At 39.8% G+C, this 17,595-nt stretch overlaps 1 long non-coding RNA gene across 1 annotated transcript in view; it reads left to right on the forward strand.

Moving 5' to 3' along the window:
* LOC144380556 (uncharacterized) overlaps positions 1 to 14,081 on the forward strand; it is a 945,783-nt gene extending 931,702 nt beyond the window's left edge. The window contains exon 9 of the long non-coding RNA XR_013444728.1: positions 13,610 to 14,081. This is a non-coding gene — a long non-coding RNA (uncharacterized LOC144380556). The remainder of the gene's footprint in view (positions 1 to 13,609) is intronic.
* Positions 14,082 to 17,595: the final 3,514 nt, after the last annotated feature.

Genomic DNA, 17,595 nt, shown 5'->3' on the forward strand with positions numbered 1-17,595 from the left:
CTGTAGAAGCCCCACAACACTTGCATGAGAATCTGGCAAAAGCAGCATTCTCATATCACGGGCAGCCCTGGAAGGATGGAACCCCACTACCCTGCATCACTCCATTTCAAGGAGAACTCTGTCTCCAGGCCCACTTACAGGGTTGACCTGTCCTACTGTTGGAATATTGAGGCATCCACAAAAGACTGTCATGCTAGGTGCTATTTGTCCAGGTAAGAACAGAACTTCTCTGAACTCTAGAACAGACCGAATAGCGTGTTTGGAGCTGCTTGCTAATAAATACTTGTAGTTCTTGTGAGGCTTAGTCTAAGACTTGTTTTCCCTGTAGGATACTATCTGGGAGTTGGGTTATAAGGGAGAAGATACCTGACTTCCACCAACAGCTAACCACCAGAGGCTCCCAACATTTTCGAAGGGAACCCAACGTATGCTGAATGGCCCGGTTGGATCACGTGCCCGACCCTGTGGCAAGGAGCAAGGGTCATCTCGACCCGGTGCATACAGAATGGATTTTCCGGAAGCAAAATAAACTCTGCTACAAGAAGAAAGTTGGGGAGGGAAGGACAGAATATTAGGTAGACAATAACTACACCTACCCCCAGTTTACTACAGTTTCCATTTGTGGATTTAACACTCATAATTCCAGCTATTCCTGAATCACCCTGAATATCTATGACATAAATAATTTAATAATAATTTGTCACTAAGGCACAAAATTGCATCGCCCATGCTACAAGCCAGAGAGCAGTGAAAAGGTGCTTAGCTAGCGAATAAGCCTGGCTGACCACCTGTCAACCTCATCTCCAAGTGGCTTTGTTCTTCTCTCCTGCATCTACACAGGAAGCTTTAATAAGAGGCAAACTTTGTCCTTAGTGAAAGCTTCCCTCAGATGATGGCAACTATGGATATCGGTGCTGAAGTGAAGAAGTGACGAGATCTTTTCTAAATAGATTGCAAACACAGCATGTTCGAAAATCATCTTAAGTCTGAAAGGGCTACTCAAATATTTTAGTCTTAGCTGACTGCATGGAATGAGTTTAAATGCCATAATGTATTCAAGAAGAGCCTAAGGCACACACTTTATGAATGACATGGGCTTACTGCATTTTAAAAATCTGTATAATATTCATGATCCCTGTTTCAGTTATCTATTCTTACATAACAAACTACCCCAAAGCTTAATGTCTGAAAGCAACAAATATTTTCATGGCTCACAATTCCACAATCTGAGCTGGACTCCCCTAGGCAATTCTTCTGCTGGTCTTACCGGCCATCACTCCTGTGTCTGCATTCAGCTGGCAGGTTGTTGAGGGCCGGGCTCGGCCGGGACCCTAGGATGCTTGGAGCTCCCTCTCTCTCTCTCTCTCTCTCCACATAGCCTCTCCACATGCTCTCTACATTTCAGATAGCCAGATTGTAACGTAGTGACTCAGAACTTCCAAGAGCACAAATGCAGACGCTACCGGGTCTTCCTAAGGCTTAGGCACTGGACACACTCGATTACTTAAAGTGAGTCACAAAGCCAGCCCAATTCAAGGGACGGGAACTACACAAGGGCAGGACTATGGGGAGACATGGGGGCTATGGTTGTAATGGACGACCACAGCTCCCCTGTACTATAGTCCTACTTTAGCATGTTCTTTTGCTAAAAAAAATCCGGATGCATCCTCATTTTGGTAGATAATGAAACTGAGGCTTATAGAGGTTAAGAAACTATTTCAAAGTTACCCAGATAGATTTGAATCCGAAGGCAGTGCTCGATCCACTAACCATAGGATATCATACTACCTTTGGAATATGCAGTTACGTTCAGTTCCTGGAAACATATTCACTGGGTGGTCCCTGGTAGAGCTGCAAAACAAGACGTGCTTTCATCTCCCCTTCTCTCCTCTTTAGCCTCTACACCAATATTATCATCATCTACTCTAGGACTTCCAACAACTCAGATTCCAGAGGTAATTCCCATCTGGTGTTCTCCAGGCACAAACTTAATGGCACTCACTGCTACACCCACAAGAGCACACATTTAACAGCTCAGGCTGGGCTCAAACACATGCATACTTGGGCTTACCTTGTCCCTGATTCCCCAACCCTTCATAGCCCAAGATTCAGGCCATCCCTCATCTTGGGGTACTTGTATCAGCTTTCAGACAAAGCGATAGCGTCAAGGAGTTCTTGAGGCTGTGGATTCTGGGCCACTGAGCTGAAGGTGATAAGCCTAGATGGGGAATCCCAGAAGAGGAAGGAGGGCATGTCAGGGTGCCACTAGTAGAAGTCCCAAGAGAGCCACCAGGGAAGCTTTGGGTTTTTTTTTTTAATTAATCGACATCCCCCAAAACTTAATCAGAGACTTAAGCTACCCGCAGATAACTGTTAAAGCATACTGACATAAAAATTTCACTTTGAAAGCTTTTCCTAGCAGTCTGATGCTGAACAAGTGCACTGGAATGTTCAGTTTCATTTTGTGTTTTCCCTGCACTGGGCTCCAAGGTGGTTTGGGGAGAGACTGAACAAAGAATGAGAGGGAGAAGTGAGGGCCTACTTGAGTCACTCTTGGGCCCACTGTTCCTCACATTTCAGGTTCTCCCTTCTCTACCCCAGGGGTACACCCTCCTCACCACACCACCACACTCACTGGGGTGATGCTACAACCCAGGCTGACAGCTGATACAAGGACCCCAAGGGGGGGAGTGACAGCATAGGGGCCTCTACCTTGGGGCCCAGAGGGTTGATGAATGAGAAACAAATAGAACCCCACGTGTTGACATGTCTGAGGCCAGCCTCAGCTTTAAGTGTGTGCCATTTTCTGTGTGTGCATGAGACCATTTAAAGATGAGAGCAAACTGTCAGCCTTAATTCTCCAAGATCTATAATCTGCATCAGAGTAAGAAGAGAAAAGCACAAAAATTAATTCAACTCTGTAAATATAATACTAATTATATCCTTTAAGTGATCTATTTACCGTTTAGGCTAAATCACTACTCAGCACACTAGCAATTATGTGCATATCATTAAAATGTGTCCTGTTGATATGGTTTCAAGTTATATTTGATTATAACAGTAATCCATGAGACTCACTCCGTAAGCAATATATGAAAATCAGTCTTCACACTTTATAATTATATCATGAATTTTCAGTCTTTGTAATTTGCTGCTCATAAAATATGGTCACAGCTTAAACAATTAAAGAAAATGTTAACTCTTACTCAAATCACATATTGCTTTTTCTCCATTTAATTGTTTATACAAATTCTATGATTTCGCATTTAAATAATTCAATGATCCTTGACTGTGGCACCATGAAATGTTTGTTTTTTTCTCTCAGACACACTTTTAACATGCAGTGTTTCTCTTCAGTTGTGCCAAGTACATCTAACATCTTGTGTTTCCTGGGGCCAGAGCCATAAAAGGAAAATGGAGTTGAACATTCTACCTTTACCTTTCATCTATATGTAATTTTCAAATTTACACATGCTTGATTGCTGGACGTTGGGGAGGCAATATATGGGAACAAGTTATCGAAGTGTTGGAATACCTAGTTCATGGAGACAATTTCTTCCCAGTTCTTTGGGGCAAGGGCTATATTTACAAGATACTAAGGGCCAAAGGCTGATAGGATTACTGGGTGAGATCTCCTTGACAAGAAGGCAAGTGTATCCAAATTGGGACGAAGATTGCATAGGCAGGTTTACCCTCCCATTTGCTTCCAGTAAATCACCTACCACAAATTGACCTGAGCAGATTGGTGAGTCTCAGATTTTAGGATGTTTTTTGGATGGGTAGGAATAGTCTTCACTAGTCACAAGTAAGTGAGGGCAATAGGTCTCCTTTCCAACAACCTCACTGTCAGGTAGTATGTTATAATAAAAGCAAATGTCAGACCAAATTCTGACTCTAATACAAACATTCATAGCATGGAGACCCCCAGATGGCCATACAATCTGTCCTGGAAGTTGAGTGAAGTCCCAGTTTGGTGACCCTTGCCCAGTTTGGTGACCCTTGAGCTGCTCCTACCGCCTCTTGCATGAAAGGTTCACGTGATATTCAGACAACTGAGTCCCCCCATAAGTGGCCAGACAAGGGACCAGTCTGGAATCCTAAGCCTGGAGTGCCATTCTAAAGGACCGTGGGCTATTGGCTTCACCAGATTCTTAGACCCCTATCATGCAAGGGACAGGACTTCTTAAACAGTATTTCTAGCTAATGCACACTGTTTGAATACTATACATTTCACCGATGAGAAATTATTTCTAACATCCATTAGGCTAATTAACAAATCCTATGATATTGATCTGAGATAAAGATATTTGCAGGCTTATGGTAGTTGCTTTGGGCATGTTGGTATCTGATTAGGGTCTTTCAAGGAAGAATAATCCCCGGAATGAATATCCTCAATTAGAAAACTTTGAATGTTCACCACTGCCCTGGGGTAGAGATTAAAACTAACGTGCAGAAGTATATATTATACTATCTTTGCTGAAGTATTTTAAAGTAAATTGCACTGCAGTGACCATATGCCATGAGATCCGACGTTGTTATGGCAATGACTGTAATAAAAGATGGATTTCAATATTTTGTTTGTTTTACATGTAAAAGCTTTAGACAAAATGAATGCCTTTGAGCTAGGCTTAAAACATATTTGCTAGAATTGCCATATGATCCAGCAGTTCTCCTTCAGGGTATATACTCAAAAGACTTGAAAAAAAGGTCTCAAAGAGATATTTGTTCATAGCGGTATTATTTACAACGCTAAAACATGGAAGCAACCCAAGTGTCCATAGACAGATGAATGGATTTAAAGATGTGATATATACATACAATGGAATATTATTCAGCCTTAACAAAAGAAGGAAATTCTAAAATATAATATGGTTGAATCTTGAAGACATTATGCTAAGTTTAATAAGTCAATCACAAAAAGACAAATATTTTATGACTCTACTTATATGAGGTACCTAAAAGTAGTCAAAATCATAAAGACAGAAAATAAAATGATGGTTGCCAGTAGCTAGGGGATGGGGAAATATGAGGTATTATTGTTTAATAGGTATAGAGTCTTGGCTTTGCAAGATGAAAAGAGTTCTGGAAATGGATGGTAGTGATGATTATACAACAACATGAATGTATTCAAGGATACACTTTATCGTAAGTTCTATCTCATGTGTATTTTATCACAAAAAATTTTGAAAAATAATCACATTTGCTGCCCTTTTGCTATTTGGGATTCATCATGAGACCAGTATTTTCTGAGTTTCTGTCCCTTTATCATTACCTGAAGCCTCAGGAAGAATCCACTGCTCAGACAGCTTTTACGGTAGCAATGGTAAGAATGAGGTGAGTTCAGGGGACCGCAAGCAGCCCACTGGGTTAGAAATGAGGACTTGAGTGGGCGTGTGATGAAAGATGAGACCAGAGAGTAACAGGGCCAGCGCGAAGGCACAGCAACAAGGCCAGGGCCAGGGAGCCACCAAGGGAGTAAAAATTAAGGTGGCAAATTTGGATGTCTTCTTTGGAAAAATGTCTGTTCATGTCTTCTGCCCATTTCTTGATTGGATCATTTGTTCTTTTGGTGTTGAGTTTAAGAAGTTCTTTATAGATTTTGGATACTAGCCCTTTATCTGATATGTCATTTGCAAATATCTTCTCCCATTCTGTCGGTTATCTTTTGGTTTTGTTGACTGTTTCTTTTGGTGATGGGTATTAAAGAGGGCACGTTCTGCATGGAGCACTGGGTGTTATACACAAACAATGAATCATGGAACACTACATCAAAAACTAATGATGTAATATATGGTGATTAACATAACAATAAAAATTTTTTAAAAAAGAAAAAAAATTAAGGTGGCATTCATTCTCAAGTGCCAACCGTACATTTGCCTGATCCTTGAGAATAAGTGTCTCCTTAAATTTTGCACCCAAGGTGTCTTGCTTGCCTCACCCTACTTCCAGTCCCACACAAGGGGCCTTGTTTTCAAAGTATGGAGCTTGGATTACATCCTAATGGCTATGGGGAAGCTTCGAAGGAACCTAAACAAAGGATTCCGGTTTTCAAAAGATAATCCTTACCAGTAGAGAACTGATTGGAAGGAAGCAAGACTGGAGTCAGGCAGAGGAACGCAGACAAAAGATGGTGAGGGCTTTATGTAAGACAGTGGTCTTGGGGCTAGAGAACAGCGGATGCTGGCACAGAGGGGAATGCTCAGAAGGTCCAGGAGACAAGTGAGGTTGAAAGAGTCTGAAGAGGAGAAGTTGGGTCTGAGGCACAATGAGCTTCTGTAGCCCATTGAATAAAACCCAGAGGCGGGTGGGAGCTACATTCCATCCTTAAAACATTAGCATTTCTGCTATGATTTCTTAGAAAACTCATGCTGGAAGCTATTGCTGGAAATAAAACATCTGGAGCAGACACTACTAGTTGCCTACCCCAAATTCCTTCCACTAATGACTGGTTTATATAATAAGGGCACAAGCTCCTTACCTCCCATCCTCCCCCCGCCACCTCAGAATGGTCAGTCCAAAGTTGTTTCAGTGATGGCTTTAAGCTACAGCTGGAGAGATTCTGCAGATCTTTGCTATTCTATAGAAACAGGAAGCCAGGAAGAGAGGGGAGCACTGCAGAAACTTCCATGGAGAAGTATGTGAAAAAGTCTTGCCAGAACAATGCAGCTGGGCAACATCTTGCTTTTCTTTTTCCTATGGAAACTCTGTTCAGAGCGGGTGCGCACGCACACACACACACACACACACACACAAATCACAAACATAAATACAACAAAAATGCACACACACTAAATGGAATTTGCCAGTTTTGCTAACCGGGGTTAGTTTTGCAATCAGTTCTAAACTCCAGCAGGACAAGCATCTTTTGTGCCATATTGGGGGAACTCAGGGCAACTGAAACAATTGGCCAAAATACTCCTCGGAAGGCAAACAACTGTTTGTGTTGCCAAGCCAAGATGAACCCCCAAGAGTAAGGTTCGAGAGAGGGAAATTTTGGAGTTTCTTCAAGAGGGAAAATGCAACAGTTTCTTTTACTGTACAACTGCAAATATTTCTTGAGACCCTTTTTTGTTAATAGCTCTGTGTTCGGTGCTAGAAGAGGAACACTGTGAAGTGTAGAAACCCAGTCCTCACCTTCTGTGAGAGGAAAAGCTCTTCTCTCCTTTCCTCCTCGTCCCTTAAATAGAAAGTTCTCCTCACGCTCTGTGTCCTTACAGACGTGGTGGACAGAAGCTTTCACCCTTTGCTCCTCTCTTCGTGAGACACTTACAAAAATAGACAAAACTCTGACCTCCGTTCATCTTGCATCAGGTGGCATAAATGTCACTGGCACAAATGGTCCCTCCTCTTGCATTTGACTTTCTGGAGACATCCTGCCTATGGGAGGAATCCCTAGGGCTTACTGTCTCTTCCCCATTGTAAGTGCACCAGGGTGGGGCTTCCTTGCCCTCTAGGAGAGACCTGCAGTTGTCCACTTGCTCCCCCTCTGCTTAGGCAGTTAAAAGGTAGAAACAGTAGAAGAGTAGAAGAGTGATCTGGGCCTTGGTTCTAATGGAACCAAGGAGGGGGGGCTCTTTCTTGCTTTCTGTTATTGCCGTGTGAAGAACAGGCCGTGGCTAAACCAATAATTCAGGGAGGCTGGGAAACCTGGGGAGCAGACATGAGCCCTGCTTATAGCTGGCGCTGCCCATCTGAGCCCAGCCCAAATCAGCAAAGCCAATGCTGGCCAACCTGCAGACACGTGGAAACAAAATGCTTATTATTATTTGCCACTGAGATTTTGTGGTTGTTTGTAGCAATAGCTAATTTGTATAGAAACTGGTGATTCCAAGTAATTAAACAGCCAGACTCTGGATTCCAGTAGCCTGGAGTCAAAGGCAAACTCTCCAACCCAAAAGCTGATAAACCCAGACAAGTTATTTTCCTGCTTTGTGTCTGCATATCCATAAAATGGGGATAACGTTACTCTACCTCCCTTAGAGAGTTTTTGGAACAATTTGATTTCTTAATACATTCAAATTATGTGAAACAATACCTGGAATATGGTGAACATTCAATCAATGTTTTCCAGCATTTTCTCTAGCAATAAAAAGCTGATGTAATATTTTGCACATAAATACAAGTGTTAGAATCAACATGCAAACTTCTATCAAAAATCCTGCAGGGATTTTGATTGGGATTGCACTGAATCTATAGATCAAGTCAGAGAGAATTGGCATCTTAATATCGAGTTTTCCAATCCACAAATATGATAGATGTCTCCATTTAGTAGGTCTTATTTAATTTTTCTTAGCAATGTTTTGCAATTTTCAGTGTTAAAATTTGGCACATATTGTCACATTTATACCTAAGTATTTCATATTTTGTGATACTGTAAATAATATCATTTACTTCAATTTCCAGTTCTGCATTGCTAGTGTATTGCATTTTTCAAGGACGCAACCTTGCTAAACTCACTTAGTTTTAGTAGCTTTTTGGTAGATTCTTTGGATTTTCTACGTAGATGAACATTCCATCTCCTCATAAAGACAGTTTTGTTTCTTCCTATCCAATCAGTATGCCTTTTATTAATTTTTCTTGCCTTCCTGCTATAAGCTGGGACCTCCAGCACAATGTTGAATAGAAATAATCAGAGAAAATATACTTGTGTTGTTCTTGGTCTGAGGGGGAAACCATTCAGTTTTCTCCATTAAGTTTAGCTGTAAATGAAATTCCCTTCTATTCCTAGTTTTCTGACAGATTTTATTAAAAATTGGTGTTGAATTTTGTCAAAAATTGTTTGCAACTATTGAAATGATCAGTTTTTCTTTTCAAATCTGTTAATAAGGTAAATTACATTGATTGGTTGTCAAATATTAAAACAGCCTTGCATTCCTGGGATAAATCTTACTTCTTCATTATGTAATATCATTTTCATGTTACTGGATTTGATGTGCTACTTTTTGTTAAAGATTTTCGCATCTATGTTTATGAAAGATATTAGTGTATAGTTTTCTTATTATATCTTTGTGTGGTTTTAGTGTCAGGTTTTAGTTGGCTTCATAAAATGTATTGAGAAAATTTTGCTCCTCTTTTATTTGAGAAGTTTGTATAGCAATGGTATTATTGCTTCCTTGAATGCTTAGTAGAATTCATCTGTAGTTTTTTGGGAGAGTGTTCACTATGAAAGCGGTGTACTTCATAGTATAAAGTTATCTTGATTATCTGTAACTTCTTCAGTGAGCTCTTGGTAATTTGTGTCTTTCAAAACTTTCCCTCTAGTTTATCAAACTTATTGGCATAAAACTGTCTGCAATAGTCCCTTATTATAGGTCTTAATGTCTGTATGATCTTTAATGATATCTCCTCTTTCATTCTTGGTATTGCATTAATTTGCATTTTATCTCTCTTTCCTGATCAGTCTGACTAAAGTTTATGAATTTTACTGATGGTTTCAAAAAACCAACTTCTAGTTTGATTTTCTTTAATTTTTTCCATTTTCTATTTCATTGATTTCAGCTCTTTCATTATGTCTTTCTTTCCATTTGCTTTGGGTTTCATTTACTCTTCTTTTACTAGTTTCATAAGGTAGAGGCATGTCCCATTGATTTGAGAATCTATTTCAAATATAAGCATTTAATGCTATACATTTCCATCTAGGCACGGTGTTATGTGCGTCCCACAATTTGGATACAGCCAACTCTAAGTAGCATCTCATTTGCTTTGTGGTTTCTTCTTTGACCAGTGATGCTATTCTTTAATTCGCACATGTATCCTGCCTCTATTTCTCAGTTGATTCAGAATGGGTATGACAAAGGGGCGTGTTGAATTAAGATCCTCCACCCAGTTACCTACCAGGATCAAACTGTGAGGTCAGACATGAAGAAAAGCATCTAAGCGCTAATGGCCAGTGGATCCTATACACCTCATGCAACCAAACCACCTAAGTACTTTTTTAAAATATAGGTCCCTGAAAAAACATAAAATAAAATATAGGTCCCTGAATTCTACCCTCAGAGATTCCAATTCAGCATATTTGAAGTGGAGATAAAGGAGTCTGCATTTTACAATCTACATTCAAAAATTACTCAAGAATAACTCCCTAGGGGGACGCCTGGGTGATGTAATCGGCTAAGCGTGGGACTCTTGGTTTCGGCCCAGGTCGTGATCTCAGGGTGGTGAGATTGAGCCTTGCATCCAGCTCTGGGCTCATCGCAGTGTCTGCTTAAGATTCTCTCTCCCTCTGCCCCTCCTACCCAGCCGCGCTCTTTCTCTCTCTCCCAAATAAACACATAAATATGAAGAAGAAGAAGAAGAAGAAGAAGAAGAAGAAGAAGAAGAAGAAGAAGAAGAAGAAGAAGAAGGAGAAGAAGAAGAAGAAGAAGAAGAAGAAGGAGGAGGAGAAGGAGAAGGAGAAGGAGAAGGAGAAGGAGAAAAGGAGAGGAAAGAAGAAGAATTTCCTAGGGCACTATGATATTGAATTAGATTTCAAAGTCCTTGATAGGGTGTAAAGAGAAAGTGTTTTCTGCAGGGCCCGGACTAGAGTGAGGAGAGAAAAGCACCTAAAGTGTAACTTTTCCAGAGACTCTCACTCCTGGGGTCTCGGGTGTACTTGCACACATCTGAAAGCGAACGCCGCCTTGAATTTTGTGCTCTTCACAGCTCTCTTGCCTGATCCCAGCCCTGGTTTTCAGCATTCAGAAAAAGTGCAAGTGTTGACAGGAGCCCCTGCTCTGCCTGATTCCCCCATCCCACTTCACTCCCAGGGTGGCCCTCCGAACCACCCGAACACCGGGTCACTTGCTGGCCGACCTTGAATGAACTTTGCTGCCGGCCCGGCATTCCTAGCCAATCCCAGCACGCACATTCTTAGCTTATGCCTTGGTGACTACATCGCAGCCTCGTATCAACATCTCCTAAAAAGTAAATACCCAACTCTTTGCCCTAACTTGAGAATGGGTTTCTTCCAAGTCTGTTTATAAGTCAGTTATTTGGGATTTGAAGGATTTCAGTCTTAATTCTAAGGATAATGGTAAGCCCGTTGGGAAATCATGGAAGAGTTGTAAGCAGGCATCTTAAATTCCACACGTTTGTTTAGTTCCTCTTTTGTTTTGAATAGCTTAATCTCACTGTTGTTCTCTTTGCAAGCTTTGTTTGCAATGACTTTATTTTTCTAAAATCTTCAAATGTGAACATTCTTTGAATGCTTTGATTAAAGATTTCCAAATGGTTTTGAGAAAACAGTGAAATAAAATTTAGAGGACTCACTCACAAAAATGTTCAATGACAATGTAGGACACTTAGACTGATTTACAAAGTAGTTCTTCAAAGCCTCAAACATTTCGAAAATCTGCTTGTCCACCACCAGGAGAAAGAGAAAACACATACTGTCATGTTAAGTATTTTTAATTCAACATCAGTTTTGTCATAAAAATTGTGTATTTCAGTTACTGTAACATCATATAAATAGAAACATTTGTAAATTTTGACAACTGCATCTTCTATTTTCATTGGTAAAATATTGCAGCTTGTTTATACACAGATTATAACTTATGCATGCGCCTGGACTAGTTCCAAGTATATTTCAGTTCCATGAATTTCTTAATTTTAGCAAAGACATTGTTTTCACCATGATGTGCTGGCCCCAAATTTGTATTTTATCCATTACCCTCAAAACAAGTAATTTTATCTGCAAATGCTGAACTTTTTAAATTAATTTACTATGACTTTACTAACAATAATGGCAGACGTTTCACCTTTTACTTTTGAATGAATCTTCAAAAGCTTTATTTGATTCCGTGAATTGAATGCAGATATCAAACTGTAATTGGAATGAACTAATTTTTCACTTGAGGCAGGTGATGACACCAATATAAAATGTATCATTTAACTCTTGGTGAACTTCTGCACCTGCTGGAGCAGCACATTGACAAGAATGGCTTCACTTTTATATATGCACAAGAAAACTTGGAATTAAGTTCAGCTGAATTAAGCTCAACACAAAGCGAGATATAAATACCCTTAGATGTAGACAGGAAGGATCCCTGCCCTGGGCCCTGAATTTTAGGGGCCCTGCACATCACAAACACAAAAAAGTAAGTACATTTAAAAACTCGTGGCCAGCTCTCTCACTCAAGATCCAAAACCCAGTGCTGGTAGACTGGGCAGCAAAACTCTGCCCATCCACACTCAAGACTAACGCCTTTCTCAGCTCAGGAATCTCTTCTCCACAACTCTTTCCCAGTGTTCCAGAAACAGAAAGCAACTGTATCCAAATGCTGTTGCTGAAATCAGAGACAGAAGCAGTTATAGAATGCAAGGAGGAGCTGAGTGGTAGAGAGATTTATATAAGAGAAAAGGAAGATCAATTGACTTGTCAACTATCTCCCTGCAGATAACAAGAATACAGTGGATTGATGCATAATCAAGTATTATTTCCAATTAGTGCTGAGCATCCATTGCCTTGCTTTTCTTTTTGTTTAACTTCTTGGTTTCAAAAGTACTAGTGATTGACTATGTATCTGTAATGTTTTCTAATCCTAAACAATTCATACTATTCTTAAATTGGTATGTGTATGTACACATATCCAATCACATACACATATCTATTTTAGTTTTCTCTATTTATGTGTAAGTAAATATAAGTCGAGCTATAACATGAGTGAAACATGCTGCAGAGTCTTTAAATTACAGCTAGATGGACAATGAACCCTAGAATTGTGAATAGTTCTGTTTTTATAAAATTCCGTAATACAGTTGGATTTCACTTTCAATTTCAGACTTAAATTGAAACGTTCACCCTCATTTAATGTTGATTGTAAAAGTTGATGATATTCATTAATTATATTTTCCCTTTAATTTTAATTGATACTACTGAATATTTCAGGAGGTACCATTTTTGAAACCATGAAAAGTAACTTGATTTTTTTTTTTACTTTTAAATTTTTATTTATTTATTTTAGAGCAAGGGCGCACACACGCAGAAGGGGAAAGGGGAGAGGGAGAGGGAGAGAAAGAATCTTAAGCAGGCTCCACACCAACACAGAGCCTGACATGGGGCTTGATCTCACGACCCTGACATCTTGACCTGAGCCAAAATCAAGAGTCAGGTGTTTAACTGACTGAGCCACCCAGGCACCCCAATTTTTTATATTTTAAATTCACTTTTATTTACATATTTGGATGAACATATATTCAAGTTTTATACATCTTTAGTATAATTAGATTTTCTTTTTTAATCCTTTAGATCTTTAGAAATAGAAAACAAATTATGTGAAGATCTCAAATATAAAAACATAGTGATTTTGCCAAAATGGAGGAAAAACTTTGTGGAATAAATATATAATAATTCATGAATTACAGATTACTTGACTTTTATTACTCATCTAAACTTCACTAGGCCATCAAGACAACATTCAGACATGCTCAATATTTAAGTTCCATCATCTTTGAGTTTTTGCCAACTCCATACAAAAACCATAGCTTTACACATTTTTTATCATAAGGAAGGTATTTTGTCAAGGTAAGAGCATAGGACATATTTTATTTAACACTTTGCTAGCTTGCTTTAGACCTTGTAAATATTTAAACCTAATGGAATGCGGGCCTTCGCTTGTCCTCTTGCCCACAGATGTCAGGAGCAGCCGGAACACACTGCAGCTGCGTGCGGAAAATCACCAGCTCCAGGCCGTCTCCTCACGGTGACAATTCTCTTCCCAAGCCGATGGTAACGCTTCATCAGCGGCTTTGGGTCTTCTGTTTCCCGCGTGGTCAGTAACACCTCTGTGGCCTCCGTGGCACGTGATAACGTGCGCACAAACCCCGGGCAGGTTATACACTCAACAGCAATAGACTGGAGTGGTGGAAGTTCGGTACTTACTATTTCGTTTAACATTTCCTTAAGCTCACTGATATCAAAAGGGTTTATTGCAAAAAAACAAAACAAAACAAAAAAATTAAGCATTAGCAAATAATCCAATGACCAAGGGAATAGGCATAGGTTCGCACTGTACTATAAACCACAGAACCCCTGTAGCAAAAGCCCCGAGACTACTCTTTCCATATTCTGCAGCAGCCCGGCTCAGCTTCTTATTTCCTGTACATACTCTACACCTATCTAACCTGTGCTGCCCCGCATTTCCCACTGACACTGCCAAGAAGTGGCCTCTCAGCATGAGTCACAGCAACTGGCTGGCACACAGAGAGCTTGGCAGGGATAGAAGCTTCACGTATTTCCTCCACCACCACCTGAGACCTGAAGGGCTTGGATCCCCCCCGCTGCTAATGTCTGAACCCACTTGGTTTTGTCAGGGAGCCACCTGCATGCTCCCCTTCATTGAAAGACAGGTGTTAGCCAGCTGACATCTGGAAAGGGGTGGGGAAAGAGAGATAGGCTTTCACTGGTTTTATTCCAGATGTAACTGCACGGTAAAGGGAGACCTCTGCTCGGTGAGTATGCATCTCACCTCTAGACAAGACCATGAAAGATCTGGAAGTACAAGAGGGAGGTCTACTCAACTCGCCCAGACTTATTTTAATGCTTTGTAATTGTCATAGTTAATTTAAAAATGAAAAACCTAGGACTAATGCTAAACTGGGCAGAATTCCGGGACAACAGGTGTAAATCGAGGCTGTCTCAAGCCAACTGGCACTTAGAGTGGTTCTAAGTACTCCCCGTCTGATTGATTCTCTAGGATGCAGCCAGGGTGGTCTTTCTAAAGCCTAACCCTGATCAGGTAAGACCTCTGTCTACAGTTCTTCCATTGCTCTCCATTTCCCTAAGGTTCAAATCCGACCCCCTTGACGAAACGGACTATCCGGAGTCTGCCCACTTCAGCTTTGACCACTTCTGCCTACCTCCCTCTACTGGACCTGAATTGAGTCTCACCTGATTTCCCCTCGTCTTAGAATATCCTTCCCTCCCCCATGACGTTTCTCTGGCGGACTGACAATTATCCATCTATCAAGATGCATTTTAGCCATCCCCTATTTAGCTAAGATTCCTTGACCTCAGCCAGTGAGGCCGTCCATCCCCTACTCCCCCATACCGCACTTTGCACATGAGGTCTGCCTCACCACTTGCAATCTTTCTGTTTACTTGTCCCTTCCATCTCATCTGTGAGCACCTTGAAGATAGACACCTTGTCATCTCTTTATCTCTAGCACTTACACATTACACTAGTCTTGATGGAGTTGGGCTGGGTTGGACACAATTTGAAAATAAATATTTAGAGCCAAAATATGGAGAAATGTTCATGGCTGGCTGATGAAATTATGCTTTGCTAGGGGGCTGATGAAGATAACTGGGGAGATTCTGAACTGCAGAAGGCATGTTGACAGTATTATTCTAGGAGAATCAGTCTGGAGGCATATAGAGAATGAACTGAATTTCCGCCCATGCTTACATGCTCCCCACCAATCATATGCCCGGTAAACACCCTCGCCTTCCCTCCGCACACACTCCATCTGAGCCTATCAAAGTAGCGAACACATGAGAATATGGAAGGCATTCCTAAGTCAACATTTTTCATTTTCAACAAGTTAATGTTAATACCCTTACTATATAAACAGGGAGTTCTTGTAAATAAACGTGAAAAATACTAACATCAATTGAAAAAAAGGGAAAGGACATAAATAAGAATGTCACAAAAGAAGAAATTGGACCAAGCAACCAAAGAGACCGCAAGCTGAATTAATAAGATGCCAGTTTTGCCCATCACGTTGTCAGAACTTATAAAACAAGTAATAGGCAACATTGGCAAGGCTGTAGGAAGATGGCACTCTTATACATTAGATGTAGGAGTGGAAGTCAGCACAGGATTTCTGAGAAAAAAATTCAGAGATGATGTTAAAGATATATTGTACCAGACATTGAGAACATTTTTAATCACTCATAAATTTGGAAAAACACTGAATGGTCAGCAAAAGGGAATAAATAATTAAATTCTGATATAGTCTAATGACTTCATTTTATAGTTATTTTAAGTCATCTTATAAAAGAACATTGGAGATGGAGGGCCTCTCGTATTCCTATTATAATGTTTAGTTTGTAAAACAGGATATGGACACATGCACACGGAAGAGTTACACAGAATGCATGTTTGGCTGAGTGTCAAATGGCTGAGTATTAAAACTGATATTTGGCTGAAAATGAACCTCACCATCACAGAATGAACTTCTGAACTACAAGAATAAATCAGGGCTTTAATCCAAAATTTAATTGTAATTACAATTTTATTATAAAAATTTTAGTAGTCAAAAATTTAAAGTTGTCATTATGGCATGGCATGGTAATTTGGGGTAATCAATAAATGCTCTCTTTCAGCTGAGGCTAGTGGAAAAGTGAGATATTTTCAGGTAACTCATTTTTTTTCTAATGCAATTTCCTCTTATCTTCATGCTCTTTATATTCTTCATTATGTAGGGATTAGGATGATATCTAATTGATATTGTTGTATGTGACTTGGGAGTTTCTCCTTATATTATTATTTACATTTTTGTAAACATTTGTTGACTCAGAAAGGATATGATGAAGTTCCTAAAGTTATTAAGCTAAGACACTCTTCTAATATTCTTATTATCTGTACGTTTATTTCTTTTTTAGCTATCTTAGAGTTCTTAACCATTTACTTAAAACTAAAATCTTATAGTCTTGTAATAAGAAATAGATTTCTAAACTTCACTGGTGAGTAAAATTTCAATACGAAACACACATAAGATGTTCATTTCAAGTTATATTTAGTATGCTTAACCATATTTGAATGAAAATAACCAAATAAATAATCAAAAAATCAAATAAATATAACTAACCAGCCTCTTCATATTTCTGATACGGTTGGGTCTTGCTTTGTTTTTTTAATCTAATCTGATCATTTCTGCCTTTCGATGGGTTGTTTAGACCATTTGCGTTTAATCTTATTATTGCTACAGTTGTTTTTAAATCTATCATCTTGCTCTTTGTTTTCTATTTGTCCCATCTGTTCTTCGTTCCTTTCTTACTCTTTTCTCCCTTCTTTTGGATTGAGTTTTCTTATGACTCCCTCCTATCTTTTGTGCTTGCTCATTAGCTAAAACTCTTCACTGTGTTATTTCAGCATTTGCTTTAGGGTTTATATACTTCTCTTTAACTTAACCACAGTCTGCCTTCAAGTAATACGCCACTTCACATATAATATAAGAACCTCACAAGAATATACTTCTTTTGCCCCCTACGTGGCCTTTGGGACTCTGAATCTATAAGACTCTGTGTCTGCTTGTCCATTAATTCCTCCTCCATTCTTCACTCAGCTTCACACACTCCATTCTTCACTCAGTAATACACCCTTCCTCCTGATATACTCTGACTTTGTGAGACTTAAAAAATCCTGACTGTGGTAGGCTGAATGATGGTCCCCACAGATATCCACACTGTAATCCCTAGGACGTATGAATATTACCTTACATGATGAGGAACTTTGCAGACGTGATTAAACTAAGGATTTTTTTTTAAATTTTATTTATTCATTTGAGACACAGAGATACAGAAAGAAAGAGAGAGCATGAGCAGAGGCAGACAGAGAGGGAGAAGCAGACTCCCCGCTGAGCCAGGAGCCTGATACGGGGCTCGATCCCAGGACC

This window comes from Halichoerus grypus, chromosome X (genome assembly GCF_964656455.1).
Source record: "Halichoerus grypus chromosome X, mHalGry1.hap1.1, whole genome shotgun sequence".
Lineage (NCBI taxonomy): Eukaryota > Metazoa > Chordata > Mammalia > Carnivora > Phocidae > Halichoerus > Halichoerus grypus.